Source organism: Equus caballus, chromosome 1, assembly GCF_041296265.1.
Source record: "Equus caballus isolate H_3958 breed thoroughbred chromosome 1, TB-T2T, whole genome shotgun sequence".
NCBI lineage: Eukaryota > Metazoa > Chordata > Mammalia > Perissodactyla > Equidae > Equus > Equus caballus.
Window position 1 is genome coordinate 78696378 of NC_091684.1, and position 14377 is coordinate 78710754.

Below are 14377 nucleotides of genomic sequence, written 5' to 3' on the forward strand. Positions count from 1 at the left end.
GGCCCCTGCTCAGTGGGTCGTGGGTCTGTATTTCCAGAGCCCGAGTCCAGGGTGTCACCGTGGGAAAGCTGGCATCTTCCAGCTGGAGGGCGAGAAGGCCGAGGGGCTTCCCGACTCTGGAGCCAGCAGAGTGTGTTCTTGCAGCCCTGGCTTAGCTGGAGCTGATGACTTTCTACCAGAACAGCTAATTTGAGAACACCTTCACCTGCCCCTTCTCTGGGGCTTTTCCTCAACAGGTGTCTCCCAGGTCCTCCCCTGCGCTTCAGCTTTCCCTCACACAGGAAATCCAAACCTCTCAAAGCCCAGAGGCTGTTCGTTCCTCTTCCTTTCCTAAAGCTGCGTCCACCTGTGAGCACACAGGGCCCCCCCCCCACCACCACCACCTTCCTACTGTGGCCTTCTGTGGGCCCTCCCGGGATCGCAGTCTCTCATTAAATGATCACCAGCACCCCTCTCGTGACCCCTGGGCTAGTGGGTGTCAGCAGTTAACATGTCACCCCTGCCAGGGAACACCCTCCCTTTGCTAATGGCCTTTCAAGATGTGGTGCTTTAATGGAAGAGATGACAGGGAGAATAATGACCCCCAAATATGTCCACCTCCTAATCCCTAGAACCTGTGAGTATGTCACCTGATGTGGCGACAGGAGTTAAGATGGCAGATAGAGTTAAGGTGCCAGTCAGCTGATCTTGAGATGCAGAGACTGTGCTGGATCACCCAGGCGGCAGTGGAATCACGAGGGTCTTCATAAGGGAGAGCCTTTCCTAAGAGTGTTCACAGGGGCGTTTGTGGCTGTGGAGGAAGAAGAAGAGGCGCAGCGTGGCTGGCTTTGAAGATGGAAGGGTCCGTGAGCCAAGCGATGTGGACAAGCTCTGCAGCGGGGAAGGGCACAGCCGTGGAACCCTCCCCACAGCCTCGAGAAGGGAGCACAGGCCCTGCAGGCGCCCTGATTTTAGCCCAGCGAGAGCCGTGTCAGACTCCTGACCTCCAGGGCTGTAAGATGCTACATTTGCCTTGTCTAAGTCACCAGCTTTGAGGTGAGTTGTTACAGGAGCAACAGGAAACTACTAGAGAGGGGATTTTAGGCCTCGGAGAGATTTTGAGGGCAGTTGGAACTTTTAGGAGTTTCTCCATATTCAATGTTGACAGGTGCCCAGCACATTATCCTTGTGGGGCTGGCATCGTGGAAGAATGGAGCAAACAGGTTTTAATGGAAAGGGTAGGAACCTGTGGCAGGTCACACGAGAGCGTCTGGTTTTGTCCTTTCCAAATGCACGGGCGAGGGCAGCTTGAAGAACAACTCCCTTCTTTCCTTCCAATTCAAGGAAATAAGTTCTAGTTTCTCCCTGCCGTTGTGAGGAACAGCAAGCAAAATGAAATTTGAAAAGAACTGTGCAAATGGTAAACCTTTGTGGTCATGAATATTGTCTCAGATGAAGCCCTTGGCTGTAGCCCATCTGAGTTTATCTGTCACCTAAACAAAGAAGGACTGTGACACAGGACAGGTAAGCTGTGATCAGGTCAGGAAGAACCCTGACTCTGAAGTGCCCTGTGCTGGAGCAGAGCCTCCTGCCTGGTGTGGAGAGACAGAGGGCAGACTGGGAGAGTGTGGGGAGGCAGAATTCCCTCCAGGTGAACCACCTGCGCAGGGCCACTGTGGGAAGGGCACCCTCAGCCCTTTCCTGCCTCACACGCTCTGTTCCCTCAGGCTGACGCTGCACGTAAAGGAGGTAGGGCAGGACCTGAGCATCACAGTGATAGGCCACAAATCCGCAGGAGGAAGCTCTCGTACGGTAAGAGGAACCTTGGCCGTGGAGCCAGGACTTCTGAATTCCAATCCAAGCTCTGTTATTTACTATGATCTTGAGCAAATCATGGATCCCCCTTGAGCCTTGGGTTCTTCACATTTTACAGAAAGCTACTTCACTTGCAGCCATAAGGGTCTAGTCATGTCAACCAACTGCTGGACTCTTTCCAGGTGTCAGACTCTGCTGAGCACTTTGCATCATCCAATGGGATGAAGTCTGTGAAAATGCTTTGTAAAGTACTGTGTTCATCCCCTACGGCTGCTGTAACAAATTACCAAAACCTTGGTGCTTAAAACAACAGAAATTTCTTCACTCTGGAGGCCGGCAGTCTGAATTCAAGCTGTTGGTAGGGCCACACTCCCTCTAAGGGCTCTGGAGAGAATCTGTTCCCTGCCTCTTCTGGCTTCAGGTGGCTGCTGCCATTCCTTGGTGTTCCTTGGCTCGTGGCCACGTCTCTCGAATTTCTGCCTCCATCTTCACATCGCCTTCTCTTCTGTGTGTGTCAAATCGCCCTCTGCCTCTCTTTTATAAGGACATTTGTGACTGGATTTAGGGCCACTTGAACAGTCTAGGATCATCTCTCCATCAAGATCCTTAAATTAGTCACAACTTTAAAGAACTTTCTTCCTTATAAAATAACATTTACAGGCTCCAGGAATTAGTATTTAATGTCTCTGAGTGGCCATTATTCAGCCTAACACAGTCCATCCTCTGGACCCCCAAGATTTGTGTCTATTCCGTGTGCAAAATATATTCACCTCATCCCAACATCCCCGAAAGTCTCAACCCATTACAGCATCAATTCAAGGTGAAAAAAATCTCATCTAAATCTCAGCAGCTCAGAAGTCCCAAATCACTTCATCTAAATCGCGTATGGGTGAGAATCTGGATATGGTCCATTCTGGAGGAAAATTCTCGCCACCTCTGGACCCGTGAAACTAGAAAATAAGTTATTTATTCCCAAAATACAAGTGGTGGGACAGGCATAGAAAACAGTTATAGACATTCTCATTCCAAAAGGGGGAAAACGAAAGGAGTCACCAGTCCCAATCAATCTGGAAAACCCACAGGGCAGATTCGATCAGGTTCAAGGTCTTGGGATGATCCTTTGTGGCTTGAGGCTCCACCCTCTGGGCCTGTGGCTCAGCTCCTGGGGATGGGACCTAATATCTCTGGATGGCCGTTATTGAATCTAGTACAAGAGCTACACAAGTGTCAGTTGACATTATTGTATCAAAGTGTATTTTTTATTCAAGTTTATTATAATACTTTTTAGCATAATTGTTTCTCATTGCCAAGACAAGCCTGACTGATAGTCAGCGCTCAAACCACCTGACCCTTGTTGAACTAAACTTTCCAGCCTCTCCTTTCCTTTTGGCGTGTAGGTCGGCTCTGGCTGATGGCTGCCAAGAGTAGGATATAAGCAAGAAAGGTAGAGCTGGTTTTGCACTGGACTCGCAGTCCACGGGCCACTCTCCACAGCTGTTTCGTTCTGTCCCTTGCAAGGGCCTGAGCAGTTTACCTGTTTGCTCACAGCACCATGTGAGGCAAATCACTTCACACAGGGAAGTGACAGCTGAGATGGGCTCCCAGCCCTGTCAGGCCACCAAGTCTGAGCTCTTCCATCTCCCTGTCCCCTCAAAAGAGTGGACTTTCCCATGAGGAGACCCCACAGATTCCTACATGAACGAAGTCCCTGCCCACAGCCTCTTGCTTGGCCCTTTCCATAATGTCTTCCCACAAATGGTGCTTTGGAAAGACCCAGACATGTATGTACTTTAGGAAGCCAGCTAAGTCCCTGTGAAAGGAGGAAGGAGGCAGGTTGGGAAGTGGCCTTGGGATGGGGAAGTTCCTGGGAGTAATGGGATCTCCCTGGAATCACAGCTTCATCTCCTTCCCACCAGGCTGCCCTCAGGCTGAGGAGGCTAATGGGCTGGAGTCCCGGGTGTGAGAAGGGCCCTTCCTAGGGCTCCTGCTCTCTCCAGGTGACTTCACGCTGCTCATACCACCCCCCCCCCCCACCCCAAACCTCTTCTGGGTGCCCCCTACTTACCAACCCATCCTCCTCAAGACTGATCTGCATCCTCAGAGCCTGCCAGGGCTGGGAGCCCACTAGTCTGGATACCCAGTGGCTTTTGGGTTAACCTTGTGTGCAGTGAGAGTCCATGTTTTCCTAAGGGAAATGCATACAAAATATCTTAGGCAAAAGCATTTACAGGCTTACTCAAAGTAGAGCCTCTTCATTTCCACAATGACAGTGTGACACAAGAGAAAGAGCCCTGGGCCGGGCGTCGGGAGCACAGGTGTCATCTCTTGGGACCCCAGTGCCGCATCTTTAGGTCGATGGGTGGGTTTGGCTTTCTTGCAGGTCTCTGCCCACTCTGGCTGTCATCTGGTTATCAGGACACCTTGGGGCTAGTTAGTTGTGGATGAGTCAAGTTAAGAAGCAGTGTGGTTCTCTCTTCTGGAATACACTTATGTCCATCAAGGGATGGCTGATTTTAATGATAATACTGCAGGTGAAGTGACAGACTGACAGATGGCTACAGTTTGGAGAGGGGAGCCTTTGGAAATCTCTCAATTCCATCACCCAGGCAACCTCTCCACGTAAGAGCTGGCTTTGGACCCTGGCCACTGAAATGCAGGCTGTGTCCATCTGATCCTTGCTTCAATGGTTTGACATGTCAGAGACCCTCCCTGCCATAATTGGAATGCCATAATTCTCTAAATGTGGAGAAGTCCCTCATGATGTGGATTTTCTGCCTCTTGGGCTAACTTGGGTAAAATGACACAGCAGTGAAAGCACTGTGTTTGGGAGGGAGAAGTCTGGGTTTTCATAGAGAGAGAGAGTGAGGCAGCCAATGAAATTCAGGGCGGGTGTGTGAGACTCAGGCTGCTGGCTAGAGCAGCTCTTTCCCCAAAGCTATCATTATGAAAAGAGACTTTTAACAGACGAGCGTTTTATCACTCTGGCAACTCAGCCCCCCAGCCCCGACCCCTCCGGAGCCATGGGCCCTCTTAGGATCCTGGCAAGGCGGGGACACGGTGGGTGTTTCCTGGAGGGAGGGGTCTGTAGAACATGGCTGGGGCCTCAGGAACCATTTTCTCCCCTTCCTCACTTGCTCCTTGCGTCTGAGAACACAGGAATAAAGCACAGGCCTTTATTACAATAAAGGGACAGTGTGGGGGGTGCTGGCTGCAGAGCTGCCTCCCAGGGTTAAGAGCAGAGAGCAGCCACCCAGAAAGAGGACCGGTGTCTAAATCACCCAGAGAACCAGCCCGAAGCCTGTGCGTTTCCTCAAGGAACTGATACAAACTGATTAAGCTATCAGTGTAGATCAAAGGGAAGAATTGGTACGAAAATGCCTTCTTAAACACATTTCTCAGTTCTATTTCCTTTCCCTTCCAGGGAGGTGGTGGAAGTTGGGCCAGTCTATATCATTTTATTTATCACCCAAATCCCTGATCCAGGAGAAAAAGAACAGAGCTGGCTAGAGGTATGTGTTCAGGTGTGTTACATACAGACCTTTCCCCAAAGTTCAGAGAGGGGCTGACCGGCCTCAGCCTGGAGCTCAGCGGCCCTGGGGACCTGATTTTCTGGGTAACTACTCAGCGCAAGGCCTGATTCTTCCGCCCCATGAAGCTCTCCCTGACCATATTTGAATGCTTTATGCAGCCCTGAATCATTTTATCACCTTCTTTGGTTTTTAAGATAAGTTCTGTCACTCAGAGGCACTCAAGGATGCCAAACTGAAATCACGATGTGCAGATCCATGATATTAAATCCCTCTGAGCAGCAGACAGGGAAATGGTTTTCTGGTGAAGCAGCTCGGAGTAGAGGAAAAGCAGAACCACACTCCCTGCTTCTCTAACATTGCTAATAGCACATCCCCAATTTTACCGATGAGAAAACAGCACAGAGAGGTTAAAATACTCACCCAAGATCAGACACTGAATCCAAATTTCGGCCCCTGGCAGCTGGCCAGGCAGTAGTCCAGAACCCACAATATGAACACCACCTTCTACTGCTTCTCAAGGCCACCCTGTGACTCAGCAGCAGCCTTTTTAAATTAAGAAGACTGGGGACTTCCAGTTGTCTAACAAGGGCTGTTGGCTGGGTCACGGCCTGAGCCAAGTGCCTTGCTCCTCACAGTGTGTGATCCCTGGACCAGCAGCATCAGCATCGCTTGGGAGCTCGTTAGAAATACAAATCCTCCAGCCCCATCCAGACCTACTGAAGCAGCAGCTCGGGGGTTGGTGCCCAGGACTCTGTTTTCACAAGCCCTTGGGGTGATTCTGATGTGCTGAAGTCAGAGAGGCACAGGTGTTGTCCACAACCTGGCTGCACTTGTCATTCTCAGGGGACCTTTGCCAACACAGCAATGCTCAGCCCCATTGGACCTGGGTTAGTGTGGGCACCCCTTTTTTGTTTTCCAACTCCCAAAGGAACTGTAATCTACAGCAAGGCTTGAGAATTACGTGTCATACAAAGTCAGAGTCGGAGTTGTCAGACTTTTGAAGTCAGAGAACTGGGTTCAAATGACTGTTCTGCTGCCTACTGGCTATACTATGTGACTCAACTGCTACTTAACCTTTCTCCAATCTTTTTTTTTTTTTTTCTGCTTTTTTCTCCCCAAAGCCCCCCAGGACATAGTTGTATATTTTAGTTGTGGGTCCTTCTGATTGTGGCATGTGGGACGCCACCTCAACATGGCTTGATGAGCGGTGCCATGTCCGCACCCAGGATCCAAACCAGCAAATCCCTGGGCCATGGAAGAGGAGCCCACGAACTTAACCACTCAGCCATGGGGTCGGCCCCACTACTTCACCTTTCTATGCCCCACTTTGCTCACCTGTGGAAAAGGTGGAAGTGAGGCTTGAATGAGATCATTCATAAATCAGCTAGCATAGTTTCTGGCCAACTGCAGGCACTCAATGAATGTGAGCTCTCATCTAACCAATCAGCAGCCTACCTGTGCTCACCAATGGATGCCTGAGTACATGTTAGGAGTGTTGGAAGCACAGGATGCTGGGGAGCTCATCGTGGAACGTGACTGTTGGGGCCCTGTCCAGTGCCAGAGGCCTCCCTGTGGACGTCCTAACACACGCACACTCTCCATGGACATCTGGCTTGGGGCTGGCAGGAGGCCAAGCTGAGCTGTGCATGTAGCTTTTGGGATCCATGAGGGCATCAGCTTCATGTTAGTTTGGAGGCTGGAAGTCTGAGATCAAAGTGTCAGTAGGGATCAAGGTGTTGGTTCCTTATGAGGCCTCTCTCCTTAGCTTGTTGATGGCCGTCTTCTCCCTGTGTCCTCACATGGCCTTCCCTCGGTGCATGTCTGTGTCCTAATCTCCTCTTCCTATAAGGACACCAGTCATATTGGATGAAGGCCCACCCTAATGACTTCATTTAACTGTAATCACCTCTCTAAAGGCCCTGTCTCCAAACTCAGTCACATTCTGAGGTCCTGGGGATTAGCACTTCGACATATGAATTTCATGGGACACTGTTCAGCCGATAACACTCTGCTTTCTGGCCTCCAAATTGATGTCCTTCTCACATGCAAAATACATTTGCCCAATCCCAGCAGACCCAAAGATCTGAACTCATTCTAGCATTAACTATAGGTCCAAAATCTCATCTAAGTATCGTCTCAGTCAGGCGTGTGTGAGACTCATACATTCATCCTGAGATAAAATTCTTCTCAAGCTGTGAACCTATGAAACCAGATAACAAGTTAGTTAAGTGCTTTCAAAATAAAGTGGTGGGACAGACATAGGATAGACATTCTCATTCCAAAAGGGAAACATTAGAAAGAAGAAAGGGGTGACAGTCCCAAGCGAGCCTGAAACCTAACAGGGCAAATTCCATTTGATATTAAGGCTCAAGAATAAGCCTCTTTGGCTCCAAGCTCTGCCTTCTGGGCCCACCAGGGTAGTGGCCCTCACTCCTTGGCCCTGGGCAGAGGCTCTGACCCCTCTGAAATAGAGGAGGAGACAGCTTTGCCCCCCAGGCCTGTGCCATTGGGCCAGTGTGGCAGTGGCAGCCCTGTCAACCTTGAACTGCCTTCAGGTTCATTCTTTTCTTTTGCTGAAGCATAAGACATGTTTGCAGCCAGACAGCTCTGTTGTCCTGTTCTGTCGAGTCCCAGAACTCCAACAGCCTTCCTCCATTTCATCCCACCTCTGTCCCCTGCAGTACAAGCTGGGAGCATTTCTGCTGGTAGAAAATTCTCAAGGGCCTTGAGATGAGTCTGATGGATTCAAGCCATCAGAAAAGAGGGTCCTTCACAGGTCTTTCCTGGATAAGCCCATTTCTATTCCTCGCTTCTGCTGAGATGGCTGATCGGATCCGTAAGTCACAAACCCAAAGCTGCAGTCTTAGTGTGCTCTCTAGAGCATGCTTTCTCATTTTTTGCAATGTGGATAGGTTGAGAATTTTCCGAATCTTCAAGTTCTGGTTCCTTCTTCAATTTGTCTCTTTCCTCTCACATTTTACTGTAAGCTGTAAAGAGAAACCAGGCTGTGCCTTCAACACTTTACTTAGAAATCTCCTCAGCTATATGTCTAAGCTGATCACTTACCAGTTGTACTTTCCACACAACACTAGAACATGATGCGGCCAAGTTCACTGCCACTTTATAACAAGCAATGCCTTCCTTCAATTTCCAATTACTTGTTCCTCACTTCCATCTGGGACCTCACCAGAAGCACCTTTAATGTTCATATTTTTGCCAACCTTCTGTCCATGGCGATACATGTACCTCTCTAAGACAATAGGAGCTAGCTCTACAGTTCTACTCTTTTCTCTCTGAGCTCTCGATAAAATTGTCCATATTTCCACCAACGGTTTCTTCAAAACAATCAAGGCTTGTTTTAACGTGCTCCTCAAAATTCTTCCAGCTTCTACCCATAACTAGTTCTAAAGCTACTTCCATAGTTTTTAGGTATTTTTACCACAGCACCCCACTTCCTGGTTCCGAAGTCTACATTAGCTTGTCAGTGCTGCCAAAACAAAGTACCACAGACTCGTGGCTCAATCAATGGAAATTTATTTCCTTACAGTTCTGGAGGCTAGAAGTCCAAGATCAAGGTATCAGCAGAATTGTTTTCTCCTGAGGCCTCTCTCCTTGGTGTGTAGATGGCTCTTCTCCCTGTGTCCTCACATCGTCTTCCCTCTGTTTGAGTTTGTGTCCTGATCCCCTCTTCTTATAAGGATCCCAGTTCTCTTGGATTAGGGCCCACCCATATGACCCCATTTTCTTTTTCTTTTTTTTTTTTTTCGCTGAGGAAGGTTTGCCCTGAGCTAACATCTGTTGCCAATTTTCCTCTATTTTGTATGTGGGTCACTGCCACAGCATGGCTGCTGATAAGTGGTGTAGGTCTGTGCCCAGGAAACCTGGGCTGCCGAAGCAGAGCACACTGAACTTAACCTCTAGGCCATGGGGGCTGGCCCTACATGACCTCATTTTAATTTACTCACCTTTTTAAAGACCCTGTCTCCAAATACATTCTGAGGTCATGAGGTTAGGATGTTGAAGTCCTAACTTAAACATATGAACTTTGCGGGGGACACAATTCAGCCCATAATAAGCCTCACTTTCTTCTCCGAAGAACTGGCCCGCATGGTTTAGTGACATCACTCTGCAGTTGTGTCCTGCCCCTCCCCACCAAGCCCTTCAAGCTGTTGTTGTCACTGACTAGAGTTGGCCATGTTCTCACCTTGTCTCGTGGCCTGCAGCCATGGGGAGGGGAACCCTTAAAACCGAAAAGCACTTAGACTTCTTGAGTCCCAGCTGCGTGCTGGTGGCAGGGAGGGGCACGCAGGCAGGCCGGGGGTGTCCAGCCAGCTTCTCCCAAGGTCAGGGGTCCACTCATCCCTTCCTTGCCTTTCTCTCCTTTTGTAAACCCTGCTGGATGGTCACTTGGCCTGCTGACTTAAGCCTGACACCTGGGAAAATGCACCGCGGTGAGGTAGCCTCTGCTGAGCCCCTTATGTGATAAAATGCAGGATACAATGAGCGTGGAAGCAGGGCTGGGGCCTGGCAGGGGCGTGGTGGGTGTGGCTGTCATACTCAAGGCAACTGTGACCCCCAGGCTCAGAAAGTTCTGGTGAATTCTCTGGCCCTTTGCCTGTCCCACCCTCAGCCTAGCCCACAGATTTTTCCCAGACGTCCCCTGCCCTCCTCCAGCTCCAGCTCACCTCTCACCTGCCCTGGCCACTTGTTCCTCACCCACGCCCTGCTCTCATCGGGTCACTTCCTGGTTGCCAATCCAGAAACTTCTTCCTTTGTGCTCACTTCCGCTCTGGGTGCAGGTTGCCCTGGTCTGTCCTGCAGCATTCTGCTGGCTCACTCTGCTTGCCAGGGGTTTTCTCCCGCCCTGGCCGTGACATTAGTTTGTGTTTGGATCTGCGTCTTCACACTCCCTCTCTGCTGTCCGTCTTCCCTCTTCTGACGCCACCTCTAGGACGAGCGATTGGAGGCCTAATGCCTCTCACTCTTGTCTTTGTTTTCTTCCCCCGACACAGTCATGTTGTCGCTGAAAACTCAGTGTCTCTAACAAAAATCTCCTTGGCCCCCCATCCTGGCCCTCCTTCCCTTTGTAGGCCCACATGTGCCCACAGGCCTGCGGTGAGAACTGGGGGCTCTTGGTGTGGCAGCCTGGGCTGGGAGGGAGGCGCTATTCACATCTTGCTTCTAATCTTTTTTTTTTTTTAATTGAGGTATAATTGACATATAACATTGTATTAGTTCTGGGTGTACAACATAAAGGTTTCTATTGTGAAATGATCACCACGTAAGTCTTGTTGACATCCATCATAGTTACAAAAATTTTTTTGTGATGAGAAATTTTAAGATCCACTCTCTTAGCAACTTCCAAATCTGCAATGCAGTGTTATCACCTGTAGTCACCATGCTGCACATTACAGCACCAGGACTTAGAACTGGAAGTTGTGCCTTTTGACCCTCTTCACCAGTTTCCCCCACCCCCACCCCTGCCTCTGGTAACCACCAGTCTGTTCTCTGTGTCTATGAATTTGTTTTTTTGTCTTACCTCTAATCTTGACAAAAATCCCCATTTCACAGACTAGGTTGAAGCACTTTCCTCAGGCAACACAGGTGGTAAGAGGCAGGAAGCAGTATGGAAGCCTCATCTCCCTGACTCCTGAGGCCCTGACCTTCACTCACGCTCCATCCCGAGCCCTCTCAATTCCTCCCCCAGTCCCGGGGAGCTGCAGTCCCAGGTTTCCTGTTAGCAGCACAGCACTGCACCTCTGGCTCTCAAAAGCCTGCCTTCCTTCCATCGCCTCCTGTCCCACCGCAGCTCCACTGGCCTTCGAGCTCCTCATGAACCTCTCTGACCCCTTGCACCGTGATTGCCTGCTGCACTGGGAAGAGGATGGTCACGGCATGGGTGCTTAGCTCAGTGCTGTGCCAGTAAATCGGGCAAATAGCTGAGCTGATCTGAGCCTCAGTTTCCCCAATGGTGAAATGGGGTAACAACATCTTTGTAGCCTGTAGAGTACAGATGATTTGGAGGGTGGGGCATGTATTCTAGGGCCTGGCACATCACACCCAGTGTCATTGGGGACTCGAGGCACCTCCTTCCACTTGCCCACTCCCTTCCCCTGAAGCCTTACTCCTTACCCCTGAACTTCAGTCCTGCATGGCACCCAACGGTGGAGTTCAAATAATTTACACATTCTGCCCCCAAGTCCGGCACCTTCCCATCCTGCTCGCCCCTCTTGCAGCCCTGTCTTGAGGCTTCTCCAGGCTTCTTGTGGATCCTGGCAGGCCCACGATGAGCGTCCCGGAAGCAGGCGGGCAGCACGTGTCCCCAGGTGTCTGGAGCTGCAGTCCAGGTGAAGTGGACTGAGATGACAGTTTCCTGAATGAGGCCATGCCTCCATCTCTCTTATCAAGAAGATAAGAAGTGCTTAAGTTCTAGGAAGTCCTTAAGTTTCTTTATTTTGGTTCCTTGCTCATTGGGCAATCTTCTTCCCCTCCAACATGGAGAGACGTTGGTCAGCAAAATCCCAGGCCCCTTAGCCCAAGTGTCATAGATTCAACCAGTGGGGGCCTTCAGAGAACAAGGTGCCTCCCCCACACCTGTTCCTCAGCTCAGCCTCGCCCAATTGCCCAGGGCAACTGTCAGCTGTTATTTCTCAATATCAATGCAAATTCAGTGACTATCTGTGAGTCTGTGGGAGCTTGGCTCACCAGGACCATCATCAAGGGGGGACCTCTTTCCACTTTGCCCTCAGAATCAAGGTTGGAGCCCAGGTCAGAGTCAATGTCAGTTTGAGGCCTGGGCAGCCTCCTGGACTGCCCCTGCTTCATTTTGCCTTTTCCATTTGTCCTGCAGCAAGAAGACAAACCTACTGAAGTTCAGAGATGGTTCCAGATCACAGATGTACATCACAGATGTTATCTACACTGAGATTCTTCAAATTTAAGGGGTCAGAACGATGGGGAAAAAAAAAGTCATTTCACGAATCTCCAAGTGAATGTAGCCAATAAACTGGGAATTTTGTCAATAATAATAAAAAAAAACAGATATTTTCATCACATTAATTATTGCTGATTTTTCAAAATGCTGTTTATGCTTAGCACTATTTGAAATTATGATAGCAATTAGATATGAGGCCTTATTATTTAATGCATTAAGAAGCACATATAAATATTTTGATAACTGTTTCTCAGTATAAGCAGTCGTCTCTGTAATCCCATGCAATGTTTTATTCATTTGAAAGCCTTCTCTGAAGAGGCCCCAAGTTGCCAGCAGACACCCGAAGACTACGGCATAAGCAGGAGCGCCGCCTCTCAGAGGATGCAGGAACCCTGTGGCCTCAAGGCTGCCCCTGCCCATCCAGCCTCTTCCAGCATTCTTTCAGCAATGGCAAATGCGGTGCACTGTGGTCGCCCAGCAAGTAGCTGCCCCCTCCCTGTCCTTGCCAGCAGAACCCACTTCCATGACCAAGGACGACAGCATTAGGAGGTGACTGTGGCCGGCTGCCCAGGCACCTGGGCAATTCTGAGAAGTCTGTGTGTGTGTGTGTGTTTGGGGGGAGTGGTAAGTGGAAAAGACAGGTCTTCCGTAAGGGGGGCAGGGGAAAGACATGCATGAGGATGCATGCTTCGTTTTCACCAGTGTCTTCCTGCACCCTGGCCGGAGGGGTGGAGATGGGAGGCGGTCCAGCAGAAATCAATTAGTTCACGATGTCAAGCCCCAGGATTGACCTGGAACCCTGTCCCCTTTGGATTTCTTGTTACATGAGGTAATAAATGTCTTTGAACTTAAACTGCATTTAACTGGGGTTTCTGACATTCGCAACTGAAAATGCTCCAGTAGAGAATTCTCTGCAATTCAAGAGAAACGTGGACAGTTAATTTCTGCAAGTTCTTCATTGAGCCTACATCAGTCACTCTGAGGCCTCACATCTTGGCCCTTGGATGATGACCCACCATGGGTTCTTTCCGTCACCTTCAGGCGGTCAGCGCCTTTCTGAGACTCAGTCTTTATTCTCATAATTGTGTCCAAGGTCTGGTTCAAAGTCTGAGTCTCTCTTGGGTGTAACCGGGGGGAGGACCACAACGGTCTTATCTACAGCCTCCAGTCTCCCTGTCTAGCACCCAGGGCCTGGCCCCCAGGTGCTCAGACAGGAGCTGCTGAGTGAGTCTCTCATTACTCCTCTGGGACCTACGGGTACAAAGTCTTCTGGAGACATACTGTATACAATTTGCAGGCAGACATAACACATAAAATCAAATACATATACATTGTATTAATGGTAAATTTGCTCAGGAATTTGTAAGGACATCTAGGAAGACCATTTTCTTTTTTTCTTTTAGGTAAGTCCATGCACAGAGTGTATGAGAGATTTTATTTTTCTGGTTGAATATTTTTAAAAACGTGAAAAATACTGCAGAATCAAACAGCTGAGTTGGGTTAAGAATTTTATTCTAAAAAATTTTGCAAATTGCATCCTCTCTGCTCTGGCCCAGAGCTCCTTAGCTCCCCTCCCTCCAGAATGGGCCCAAGCTGCCGCCTGAGCATTTGGGACGCCGCTTGCCCCGAGCCACGGGCCTCGTCTCACTGAGCCTCGCTCGGTCTGCAGAGCACTCTGCCTATCCTCTTTTCTTGGAATATGATGTGTTTCCTCTCCTCCTCGGTCTTCAGGACGGTCAGGGCAACATAAGAGTTTCTTGACAAATTCTTATTGAATAAACTTTTCCCTATTGCGAAAGCAGGAACCGCAAACGATTGCTAAAGGGCTCTGATGAATACTACATTAAGAGCTTTGTTTGTTTCTCAAATGGCAGGAAAGCCAAATTTTTGGTTGTCTCAAATCATGAGGAAGGAAGATGCATAAATGTGGCCTCCATAACATTAAAAAAAAACTCACCAGGGCCAGCCTTTCCTCCCCTCAACCTCAATCCAAATTGCTAAATGAAGAATTGGTCAATGTTGTGTTTCCTTGACACACCTGTGGGGCTGTTCAAAGGTGGAGGAGGGGGAAGTCAGCCTCAGAACTGGAGAGTCAGTTAACTGGTAACTTGTTAACTGG

General features: G+C 49.4%; 1 protein-coding gene across 2 annotated transcripts in view; it reads left to right on the forward strand.

Annotated features, from left to right (window-relative positions):
- Window positions 1-13111, forward strand: part of PGBD5 (piggyBac transposable element derived 5) — a 144796-nt gene extending 131685 nt beyond the window's left edge. The window contains exons 8-9 of one of the 2 annotated variants that reach the window (XR_011423501.1): window positions 5216-5303; window positions 12175-13111. The gene's annotated coding sequence lies outside the window, so the exon portion shown is untranslated. The remainder of the gene's footprint in view (window positions 1-5215; window positions 5304-12174) is intronic. The other variant, XR_002809418.2, reaches the window with a different exon arrangement.
- The last annotated feature ends 1266 nt before the right edge of the window (window positions 13112-14377 follow it).